The sequence below is a fragment of the Artemia sp. Qi Xiang Cuo genome, chromosome 13 (assembly GCF_049724085.1).
Source record: "Artemia sp. Qi Xiang Cuo chromosome 13, ASM4972408v1, whole genome shotgun sequence".
NCBI classification, from domain to species: domain Eukaryota; kingdom Metazoa; phylum Arthropoda; class Branchiopoda; order Anostraca; family Artemiidae; genus Artemia; species Artemia sp. Qi Xiang Cuo.
In genome coordinates, this window is record NC_142806.1 from 36,589,602 (window position 1) to 36,603,178 (window position 13,577).

Sequence of the window (13,577 nt, forward strand, 5' to 3'; positions counted from 1 at the left end):
TATCACTACCATCATAACACCCCCGTACCTGAATATCACGAAACTCCATTGGCGCTTCAATTGAAACCGTTTCGTCAGTGAGGTCACATAATTCTTGACCTGTTTGTTCAGATGGGGGAGAAGGTAGTGATGATTTTGTTCTAACTTATAAAGAAAATAGACACTTATTTTCAAATTGTATAAATCACCCTATTTTTGTAAAAAAGTCGAAAATTGGATTAATAGCAGCCTATATTTTGAAATCATAAAAAAATATGTATTAACATAAATAACGCTTAGTAGCAATATCTGTGTACGTATAGCACCATTTGGCTAGTTCACTGTCCCCCAAACTGCTCTATATATATCCTGAAGGTTTAAATTTAATAGCCACCCAATATGTATTAGTGATATATCATATTTACAACCCAAAGTAGAAGTAGTAAGTTCTGACTTTGCTGGACACTTCATGAAAATTTCATCTTAATGCTCTTCACCTATTTTGTAAAAAGCCGGGGTCTTACTTGTTTTGAAAGGAATAGTCTAACCCCTTCATGCCGTCTCCTGAAAATAGCTTATTTTCAAAGTGTATAAGCCACCCTATTTTTCTAAAAAGTCGAAAATTGGATTAATAGCAACCTATATTTTGAAATTATTTAAAACATAAGCATTAAAATGAATAAAAAACAAAAAAACACACTTGCTGTAGTAGTAACAGAAGCAAAAGCAATAACACTATCTGTGTGCGTATAGTGACATTTGGTTAGTTTATTACCCCCAAAAGCACTCTATATTAATCCTAAGAGTTTTAATTTAATAGCCACCCCATATGTATCACTACTATATCATATTTACAATCTAAACAGGACATAGTAGGGTCTGATTTTGTTCAACATTCCCTGAAAATTTCATATTAATACTCTTCATCTGTTTTGGAAAAATCCGGGATCTTACTTGGTTTGAAAGGGATAGTCTAGCCCCTTCAGGCCGTCTCCTGTAAAAAATTATTTTCAAAGTGTATAAACCACACTATTTTTTTAAAAAGCGGAAAATTGTATTAATAGCAACCTATATTTTCTAATCATTTAAAACATAAGAATTAAAATAAATAAAAACAAAGAAACTCACTTGCTGCAGTACTAAAAAAAGCAGTAGCAATAACATAATGTGTCTACATATAGTGACATTTGGTTAATTTAATGTCCCCCCAAACCACTTTATATGTAACCAGAAAGTTTTAGTTCAAGGGCTACCCCATATTCATCACAACCATAATATAATTGAATCCCAAACGAGAAGGAATAAGCTCTGCTTTTGCTGGTCCCTTCATGAAAATTTCATATTAATACTCTTTATCTGTTTGGCAAAATCCGGGATTTTACTTGGTTTGAAACGGATAGTCTAACCCCTTCAGACCATCTCCTGAAAATAGCTTATTTTCAAAGTGTATTGACCACCCTATTCTTTTTAAAGTCGAAAATTGGATTAGTAGCAACCTATATTTTGAAATCATTTAAAACATAAGCATTAAAATAAATAAATAAAAAACACACTTATTGTAGTAGTGGCAGAAGCAGTAGCAATAACACTATCCGTGTGCGTATAGTGACATTTGGTTAGTTCACTGTCCCCCAAACCACTCTACATATATCATGAAAGTTTCAATTTAATAGCCACCCCATATGCATTACTGATATATCATATTTACAATCCAAACGGGACGTAGTAGGTTCTTATTTGTTCAATATTCCCTGAAAAATTTCATATTGATACTCATTATCTGTGTTGGAAAATTCTGGGGTCTTACTTGGTTTGAAAGGGATAGTGTAACCCCTCCAGGCCATCTCCTGAAAATAGCTTATTTTCAATGTGTATAAACCACCCCATTTTTTTTAAAGTCAAAAAAAATCAGTTAATTGCTTGTCGTTTAAGTGATTGGTTGTAAACCGGATATACTTTTAGAAATGGTTTTGATTTAGAATTATAGATTGATGTAATAATTCAAGGGTAGTGTTATCCCTTGCCAATCATGATTTGACAAGCACATATCACTTTTCTATTTGATGTTATTCAGTTGTCAATAGTGCCAAAAAGGGAGAATTTGCCGTTGTTGACTGCTAGTCCATTTACAATAAATTTTTTTCAATTTGGAACTCACATTATTTGCTTTTTGTGATAGCATCGTGTCCATAGTCAGTTCGCCTTCTTGTATATTGGTCCTTGTATTGACAGTGATGGTATTCTTACCTTGTATATATGATGTCGAGTTTCCGGTGTATTTAATTACTGAAGGATGTGAGTGATTTCCAACCTCAATCCGGGCCTTTTTGTCAGCGGAAGGGGCATATTCTTCAAAATTATCCTTAAAAAGAAATTAAATTATAGTTGTTTTTCTAAACTGTTTTACAACTTTTGGGGAGTTTTATCTCTGAAACTAGTTAAAAAGTTGATAATTCTTATACACCGTTAGGCTCTTTTATTTATCTATTATAATATTGTATGGCAAATTAAATACATTAGAAAAGATATTTTTCATTCAGATAATGTCATTCTGCCTTAAAGAAATTATGTTTCTAAAAAACTGAATTAAGTGGGGATGAATTTCAGTTTTAGTCTATGCTAGGCTAAACACCCTCCATCGTAAAATCCTTATAATTTTATAAACTGTAGAAATATATTGGGGATAGCATCTTACCACTATATAGACCGATAATTAGACAGAAAAAGCTCGTTGACATACAGCTTATGGGCCTAAAATTTTTACCAAACGAGATTTTCAAAATCTAGCCCAGTAGAAAATAAATTAATGTGTTCAGAGAAAAAATGCTAGCCGGGTTACATTTAACATACGCTTTATGCAACCCCCCCCCTCTAATGTGCAAATATATACCCTGAATTGGAATACATAGGGGTGTAGTTAAAATTCATTTCTTACAAAAAATGATTATTATATTCGATAAGATCATAAAAAAAGGCATTGACTAATATAACTACATTATTTATAAAACAATATCATGTTTAAGTGGAAATTTACCATACAAGCATCGCAATTAATTATTAATAAACAGAACTTATGATGTAAATTTGCGTTGCAATTACTTCTAAATCCTCCATTTTTATCTGGTATTTGTTCCTCAATGTTTTCAAACGAACTGTTATCTTAGGTTTGAAGCACAAATATTATAAACAATGTTCCTGAGGTGAAATTGTGTCATAGCAGATAATGCGTACGGTAGTTTGATTTCGACAAAGAAATCACGTAAAATCCAATGCTGAAATCCCCAGAAATCTAGTCTGATGTTCATTCAAAGTTCATGGTGAAAAGAACTGTTTTGGAGTCAAACCTATTGCAAAGGATTATATCAATGCAGACGAAAAAAATAGCTTTCTCCTGGATTATAAACAAACCTGTGTGGCAAGTTTATCTTTAATGAACTTAATTTACTATTATTCAGCGCTCGTCGCCTGACCATCACGTTACTTCGCGTGTGTTGGTTTAAATTATTGCTTTGAAGTGAATGTATAATGAGAGAGCATTTCCGAGCTTTTGTATTCACCGCTGTTGAACTTCGTTTTTGAAAATGTAACTGGTGTTGATGAAGCTGTTATTTTACGGAAAGGAGTGGACTTTTTTAAAGATTTGGAAACTGTTAAGCCAGAGAAAGAAAATCTACGGAGTTTTGTAAATGAACATGACCCCCCTGTCAGAAGGGGCAGTAATGCAATTGTTAGTCACCTGCAAGATATTATAGACCTTATGAAGAAATTTGATGCCGATGGAAAACAGCTCCCTTGTTTTGTCATCAAAAGGCCTACAGAAGTACCTGTTATCTCTGCTACAGCGTTTAGACACGTCACAGCCAAGCATACGAGCCATGAGCAAGCGATTTCGCTAGTTTCTGCCAAGATTGATTTGTACAATCTGAACTTTCCTCAAATACCTGTGATTAGCCAACCTGCTGCGTGTGATACGCATACTAAAATTTTGATCTCCGATCCCCCGCCTGAGCATGGTGACCCGCTAAAGCGAAAATCAGTAATAGACTCAATTTCTGGTCATCAGCTTGTGTCCAGAGTGCAAGCGACTTTAAAGTGGTGGACGGTGAATATTGAGAAATTTGCAGCTGAAGATTTTTGTAAATCAGCAAAGGAAGCTCTACCTGGTTCTAGTGTGAAAGTTTTATCTAAAAAACACACTGGTGTTATTCGAGAAGTCCCGTCTGATTTTGACCTTGAAATGCTACGGAACCAGTTTGGTATAATCGGGTCTAGTCGATTTGGAACAAGCAAATCGGTTAAGCTCAAATTGGCAGACGCGATTACTAAAGGATCATTTCTGCGAAACGGTGTGAAGATTGGGTATGAAAACTTCCGTGTTTATGAGTTCAAGCAACTGCCAAAGTGTTGCTTCAAGTGTCGTTCCCCTGGGCACTTGGAAGGTGCATGTACTAGTAGCACTCCTAACGGCGCTTGTTGTGCTGGACCGCATTTATCTACGAACAGTGATCGTTGTACGGAATCTCCGAAATGTGCCAATTTTGGAGGATCTCATCCTTCTTACATCCTACGATGCCCTGTGATTAAGAAGATCACTGATAAGGTCTATTCTCAGAAATGAATCCGGACATAAGTATAGTCTCATTTAATATTAATGGAACGAGAGGCAAGGACTTTTTTATGGATCATCTGTATGTTAATTATGATGTTGTTTGTCTCCAAGAACATTTACTGACCGCCTTTAGCGAAAATTTTCTGAGACGAAGCAGCGATCAAGTTGTTTTTGTGCGTCCAGCTAAAATTACGCGTGGCCGCCCTTCTGGCGGCTTAGCATGTGTTTTTAAGAAAAATATTTCTGGTGCGAGTCCTGTGCTTTTCCAATCAGATGATACTTTTCTTGCGGTGCGTCTTGGTAATATTGTATCAATTAATGTGTATCTGCCATATAATGATCGTTCCATTCCTTCACTTCAGAATTTCTCTTGTGCTTGTAATGGTCTTAAAACTTTAATTCAAAAGATATCGGATAACGGGTTGCATTTTGTTATTGCTGGTGATTTTAATACCTATCTGGTTTCTGATAATGTAAGGAATGGTCAGCTTTTTATTCTCTCCTGGCTTATAAAATTGTTCGGAAGTCCCATGATTATACGTATATTCACCATTCAGGTAGTAAATCAGACATTGATCACCTTATTTGTTCTGCGGCTCTTGTCTGCTCGCCAGTTACGGTTCATTTTGATGAGAATGATGTTGATCACCTTCCGCTGTCCTTTTGTTTATCAAAGTCCGTTTTTTGTTCTGGGAGTATGTCTAAGAGTCATGGTGTCCATTCTAAATGGTTTTATAAGCCTGATTGGAATGATGCGAATTTTTCTGTTTATCTTATAACATTGGCTTCACTTCTAAGCACTATATATGTTCCGTATCAGCTTTTGCAGTGTAGTCAGAATTTTATTACGCTAAATATGAAATAGACCGATATTATTATTCTATCCTCTCTGCTATAAAAGAAGCTGGAAAAATTTCTGTCCCAGTAAAGCGAATCCGAAAGAATACTCAAAAGCCTCTTTGGTCACTTGACCCTAACCTTAAGGCCTGTAAAAATAAAGCTAGGTCTGGTAATTTTTTTCTTATTAAACAGAAAACTAAATTAGAATTTAACAAGTATCTAAAAAGTGTCCGATACCGAGGGCTTGTTTTTGCATCTTCGCCTAAAGACTGGAGGAAAGTGATTAATTCAAGTAAAACAGTCGATTCTGATGTAAGTAGTAATGCTATTCCACCAAGCTCTTGGCATGCTTATTATTCGAAGATTTTCTCCGTTTTGAATTATTCCGTTCATAGAAAGTTTGGTGAAGCGTTTGTTAAAGTTGTCCCTAGATTTCTAAGTCAGCGCTTTGTTTTGCCTATATCGTGTTGTGAAGTTTTGGATGCTTTGAATCATCTTAAGTCGAAATCTATTGATGCTGATGGTATCTCTAAAACGCATCTAACTCCTCGATGTGCTGAACTTGTGTCACATCTTGAGCTTTTGTTTCAAATGTGCTTGGCATCTTCTGTCGTCCCGGAAAGCTTTTTTGTGTGGCAGCGTGACTTCAATTTTAAAAAGAGGTAAACCGCCAACAGATTGCTCTTCTTACCGTCCAGTTTCTGTTTCTTGCAATATTAGCAAGGTCTTAGAGTATATATTTTTACCTAATCTAACTCAAAATATTTCTTTCTTTGGTGAAAATCAACTTGGTTTCAGACCTGGTGTGGGGTGCCAACATGCTCACCGTGTCCTTTCTTCTATTCTACTTTCTAATTCTTTTAAGGGTAAAGGCGTATATCTCTGTGCACTTGATCTTTCAAAGGCTTTTGATTCTGTTGTTCATAGCCAGCTTTTCTTTTCTTTGGCTTTTTCTGGTGTTGATTTTTCGGTTATTTACCTTCTATGGTTTTGGTATTCTAATTCTTACCTCCGCCTGATATCTTCTCCAGAAACAACTATTAAAGTGCTTCGTGGTGTTCGGCAGGGAGGTGTTTTATCACCAACCCTTTTCAAAATTTGTATTTCTACTGTTCTGGAAAAGATCTCAGGTACTTCTTTTTCTGGCTCTAGTGATATTTCTTACATTGCCTATGCTGATGACATTCTGTTGATTAGTCGTACTAAGTCTGCTCTTTCTGTGATGGTTTCCTTAGTTTCTCAGTCTTTCCTAAATATTGGTCTATCCTTGAATCTTGACAAGTGTGAATTATTATCTTATAATCTGTCTTCGTCTACTCCTCGGGTTTGCAATGAACTTTCTGTATTTTCTGTCTCTTCCTTTCAGTAGCTTGGTATTACTGTTTCTAATTCTCTAGCTCTCTTTCGTAAGCAGATTGTTGCTGATTCAGTAAGAAAAATTCAGTTTAGTTATTCAAAATTGTAGCAAACCGTGGAAAATATAACAGAAGAGCTCTTGGGCGCTTATTCGCCACTTTTTCTGATCATTCTGTACTTTATTTTTCGGGTGTTCATTCTGTTCTTAAGCTAAAGGATTTGAAAAAGATTAAAGTTGCATATTTCAAATTTTGCAAATTTCTTCTTTCTCTGCCACCATGGACTAGAAATCGGTATCAAGTTAAAAATTTCTATGTTACGGCTGTAACTCAAAAGCTCGGTGACCTACACAAAATGCTTTCTGCAGATGCATTTTGTAATATTGTCCCTTACCACGGTCTTTTACAGTTCTTTTCTTAGTTTAATTTAATTGCTAGTGTTTATTGAGTTCTTTTTTGTTTTTCTTTTTTATTATTATGTTTATACTCCACTTGTACTACTTGTTGTCTTGTAGTTGTGGGTAATAAATGATTGATTGATTGATTAGCCTAGTATTCTAGCTCTGTGATTGGCCTAGAAAAAGTTGTATGATCTTGGCCGCCCTGTTGTTCGCCCAGGGCTGGCACCCCTTCTTCTACTAACGCCTCTTTACCTCTTTCTCTTGATGAAAAGTGTATTTATACCGTCAAAATGGGGGGAGGGGGTCAAGTATTTACCGCTTTGAGACGCTGCTTTAGGGTATTATGTTAAACACTTTACCTCCAATTGAATTTATTTTTTACAAGTAAATCGATCAAAACCGCAGCTCCTAGATCTCCCGTTAAGAACCAAAGAGAAAAACCTCAATGAAGAAAACAGACAAAACGAGACTTTGGCCAGTAGCAAAAAGACAAAAAAAAGACGCGGACATTTCGCCTGCATAAAAACGAGGCGTCTTCAGTGCAAAAGAAACACAGATTAGAAATCTAAAATAAACTAAAAACACATAACAAACCTCCAACAATATTAAACTACAATTTACGCAACAGACGACTTGGTCTGTCAGATCTTCCACTGTTTGGCCGGACATTTAGGGATACTGGGGTTATGCCAATTATACCCTCCTAAAGACATTCTCAGTTTGTGCCAGGGGTGAATCCAGGATTTTTTTAGGGGGGGGGCGAAATAGCTTGATCCGATAAACTTGCGTTAGGAGTAAGTTAAATTAACACAAACTTGCGTTAATTAAGTAAATTACACCACTTAAGACGACGCTAGGGGGGCGCGCGCCCCCTCGCCCTCCCCCTGGATCCACCACTGGCTTGTGCAAGCTTTTTAAAAAAGGAATTGTTAAGTGGGGGAATTATATTTTGTTTCTTACTTTTAGTTTGCTAATTAGTAATTTACGCAAAATATTTAGCAGTTGTTATTTGAAGATCGTAGTAATTTTTGTCTTCATATTAGTAATTTCAATTGAAAAAGTAAGGATATATATCTTCAAGGTCAAGGCCTATACGTAAATTCCTGAGTGCATCTGTGTATTAACGAGCACAAAGTGGCATTTTCCACTTTAGAAGTAAAACATCCAATACTTGCCAAATATGCAAATATTAAGGCGATTTCTTTAATCCTTTGTGCAAATTTTTGTCATGAAGCTTTCGATAATGTGCTTTTTTAAATTGCTTGTCCGTTTTGACGGAATATATATATATATATATATATATATATATATATATATATATATATATATATATATATATATATATATATATATATATATATATATATATATATATATATATATATATATATATATATATATATATATATATATTCCGTCAAACCGGACAAGCAATTTAAAAAGCACATTATCGAAAGCTTCATGACAAAAATTTGCACAAAGGATTAAAAATCGCCTATATATATATATATATATATATATATATATATATATATATATATATATATATATATATATATATATATATATATATATATATATATATATATATATATATATATATATATATATATATATATATATATATATATATAATATATATATATATATATATATATATATATATATATATATATATATATATATATATATATATATATATATATATATATATATATATATATATATATATATATATATATATATATATATATATATATATATATATATATATATATAATTTTTTTGTATTTATCTAGGTCTAGATATACGTTTAGGTAATAATGATTTTTTTCGCCACTACCAGCCTCTACCATCACATGCATTAATGTTTATTGACAATAGTTAGAGATGTCGTTTTACCTTCTGGGAACAACAATGTCATGCAACTTGAAAGTCGAAGGGTTGTTTTTTACAGCCAGTTTAATGAAATGATAAATTGAAATTTAGTTATTAATGCTACTGAGATTTTACCAAATGAACCATCGAGACATATTTTTAAGAAAGAAACATTCCCCTTGTATTGTGATAGGGGCCGTTTTGGCCTTAACATTTTTCATTTGAATTGTCAGGGATTGAATTCTGCGCATGATTTTTCATTGGAATTAATAAATACTAATTTCTTTCAGGTGATTGCTTTAACTGAAACGGGATTAAATGATAATAACTCGCAATTACTGCATATCCCTGGTTACAATTTATGTGTAAGGAATCAGGAATATTACCAGCATGGAGACCAAGCAGCTTAAATTTGGGTGATTAAAGGGTTTCAATGAAAGAAGATCATACAATATATAGAGAGAAAGTTTACGAATGTTTGTTCTACAAGTCACTAGAGAAAATTTGAACTTTTTAGTAGTATATAGACCTCCGCAGAGCCTGCTCCAAGACTTTATAGACCTATTTGAAGAACAATTAATGAAACTCCCGATTAACTCTATGCCTAGTTTTACTATGGGGTACTTTAATATTGACCTTATAGATCAGTCATCTGCTAGCACTGAATTTATTAATAGAAGTCTATCTAATGGGTTTCATCCTTGTATAAATATCCCTACAAGAATTACGGGAACATCAGCTAAGCTTCTGGATAATATCCCTTCTAATATGCCCTTGAGTCTTCCCAGGATCCTTATCAACGATGTATGTGACCACTTTGGAGTTGCAGCTAGCTTTAGAACTGCAACGAAGGAGGTTAAAGGCAACCAATTAAGGATTCCAGTGATCAGTCAAAATGCGATAGTAAAACTTAAAATTGATATAGAAAAGGTAGATTTGTATGAGGTTCTAGGCGAAGTTCAAGACGCAAATTTGAGGTTTGTTTTATTTTATGAAAAGTTGCAGAGTTTGATAAGTCAAGTAGTCACATTGAAACCGTTTAATAGAAAACACTCAGGTAAGAAACCTTGGATTAGTCCTGTGATTTTGAAGCAAATAAATGTAAGAAATAAATTGTTTAGAGCTGAAATAATTAACTCAACACAAGAAACTAATCAATTATATAAAATTTATCAAAATAGGTGGAAAACAATTTCAAGAAATTAAAAAAAGAAATATTTTGAGAAAAAGTTTAAGGAGGTCGAAGGATGCCCTAAGAAAACCTGCGGACTAATAAAAGAAGTGATTGGATTAAAGTTAAATAGTGTACCTGATGAAATAATTAGTTCAATTGTGGAGACTTTGAATTTTGAAAATGATATATGTAATGAATTTCAGAGTTATTTTTCGAATATTGGTCTGAATCTAGCTATGTCAGTTGTACCTGATAGCGGTGATCCGACGTTCGAGTCTTTACTGAGGGGCGCGAATGATGTATCTCTTCACCTTAGACTTGTAACAGTTGATGAAATTAAAAACAAAACTATTTATGGGTTGCGTAGTAATTCATCTGGTAACGATCATATTACTTAAAAAACACTTAAATGTACTTTTCCTGTTATATCTGAAGTCTCATCTGGATTACTTAATGAGTGTTTTCGTCAAGGAAAATTCCCAGATTGTTTTAAAGTTGCCCGTGTAACCCCAATTCATAATGGTAGCATTCTAAATGTTCTAGGAAATTATACACGATATCTGTTTTACCCATCATTTCCCGGGTTTTAGAGAAGTGTTTTAGTATTTGAATGATAAGTTTTTTGTAGGGTCATAAGTTACTGGTATAGACACAATTTGGGTTCCGTAGGAAAAGGACAACAGAACAGGCGATGATTTATTTGAGAACTATTATTAATGATGTATTAGATAGTTGCTGTATTTTCAAATCTGCTGAAAGCTTTCGACGCTCTGGATCATAAACTTCTACTTCAGAAGTGTTAGGTGTATGGTGTGAGGGAAAATCATTAAGTTTTTTAACAAGTTTTTTAAGTAACCGTTATCAGAATGTCCAACTATATTATTCTTCTTCAGGAAAAATAGGGTATTGAAATAGGTGTTCCGCAAGGATCAGTTCTTGGTCCTCTATTATTCTTGATATTTATTAATGATCTACCAAAATTGTCTAAATAATTTTTGCTATAGAATAAATGAACTAACGGTAAACCCGACTAATGAAATAGTTTCACTTGTTGCTGATGACACAACAGCCATTAGCACAGCTAAGACAGCGGAGCTGCTGCAGATTTCCATGAAGGAATCAAATAATAGAATTATATCATGGCTGAGGGTAAATAAACGAAGGATCAAAATGGCTAAGTCTAACATTATTATTTTCTCGCAATCACCAATCTTTTACCCATGGATCAAGGAATTAGATATGTCCAATGGCGTTGTAAACGGACTGCGTCTTTTAAATACCTTGGGATTGTAATAGATGAAACTATATCTTTTAAGCAATATGTAACTTTAACTAGCAAAATTCTGGCAAAAAATCTAGGTATAATGAAGAAACTCCAACAATATTTTCCCAAATATGTCCTTCGCCATCTTTATTTTTCTTTAATACACCCGTATATACTGTTCTTCTTCTTGTATTTAACAGCAGGCGGGCTTTTCATACTGTATACTGTATTACTTTTCATACTGTATTGTTCGAGTATTTGGCTCTCTACTTTTTCTTCTATCCTAAAACCAATAAGAGTTCTACAAAATCATGCAGTAAGAATTATAGCCGGTATATCTGCACGTAAATATGTTCGAGAATTTTACCCAACTTTAAAAATTTTGCCGGCTGCAGGCTTTCGTGAATTCTACGTATAGTGGTTTATTTTTGGATTGCAGCAGGATATTCAGCCTCGTTGTTTTGGTGATTTATCTTCTATTAGTTCTACTGTTCCTTCTCACCATACAAGGGGTAGTGCGGACTTCTATGTACCTAGAGGTATTTCTTCCCGTTCATGTTTTTCTGTTTTTTATAGAGGTATGCGGAAATGGAATAGTTTAAATAGTGATATTAAGATTATTGGAGACCCCAATATATTTAGAAAAACCATTAAGGAACTGCTTATTGTTGAATATGAGTTTTGAGTGATTGATTAATTTATTTATTGTTATGTTTTGTTGATATGATATTCCCGTAGGAAGTATAATATATGATATTATTTTGTATTTACTGTTTAGTGTGGTGGTATTACTGGTGTCGGTGGCCAAGTGTTCTTTTTGTTTTAAGGATGTCCCCCCACGGACAAGCTTTGCTTTTTAGGGGAAGTAGCAATAATTTTTTTTTCTGTGTTTTTTTTTAAATAAATCCTCTTCTCTCTTCTCTCTTCAATGGAAACAATAAAATTGCAAATCTCAATGTAATACCGATTATCCCAATTGTACTCTGTCTCTGGTAATAACCAGCAGCATCAATTACCATGCGCAGTAAGATTATTTTTGATAGTTTTTGCGTACTTTGAATACATTTAAGAGTTATTTAGATCCACGTCATGGGCTACAGAATAGGAATTATCCACGTTTCTAAGGAGTATTCGCCGTCATTGTTATCGCTCCCAGGTTCGTCTCCCATGAAGAGTGCCTATAAGATTTTTAATATTTGGCATCTTTTTCAATTTCTTCAATTTTTTGATGATTTGATAAGTTCTCATATCCAGCACAGTCTACCTTCCGGAATGTGTTCTCCTGATTTGTTTCCTATGGTTTGTGTCCATCATTACCTAATTGTTCAGGACCTAATTCTCGTCAGCCTCTGGTCAGCTGTGACTATGAGCGATCTAGGTTTCGTTTACTCAGTAATTAACCTATTCAAGTTTTATAATTCTCTAGATTACAAAAAATTAATTGTCTTCTCATCCTTTATTCAAAAAAGGAGTTATTTTACTTCGTCAAATTTGTACTGAACGGGGATTCAACCTTATCATGGATTGCATACGATTTTCATGTACTTTAGCTGCCGGTTTGCCTTGTCCAGTTTCTCTGATGCTCTGTCAATGGTGTTTTATTGTGGGATTTAATTGAAGGATTTTGAGTCTTCAATCGGACTTATTGAGTTTTATTATGTCTTCTTTCCTCCTTTTTTTATTATTATTTTTTATTGCTAGTATGATTACATCTATGCACCTTTTGAGTTCCCTTGCTGCCAAGGCCGTACCCAGGATTTTTTTTGGAGGGGATTTTACTCCAAAAACAAAATTCGGGCGGGGGGGGGTTACAGAAAAAAACTCAAAAAACGCATACAAAATTTGTTTATATCCATTTTTGTTATGTTTTTACGAGTCAGACAAACATTTCGAGGAGGGTTCAAATTCCCTAGCCACCCCCTTCTGGGTACGGCCAGAGTTAAGTTATTTTATTTCATTTAAATTGTTTTATACAATCTGAAACATTGATATTAAATATTTTGCTTATTCACTTAACAACAAAATAAATTATTCTTTTCAAATCTGAAGACAACAGCCCCCTCCCCAGCCAAGTATA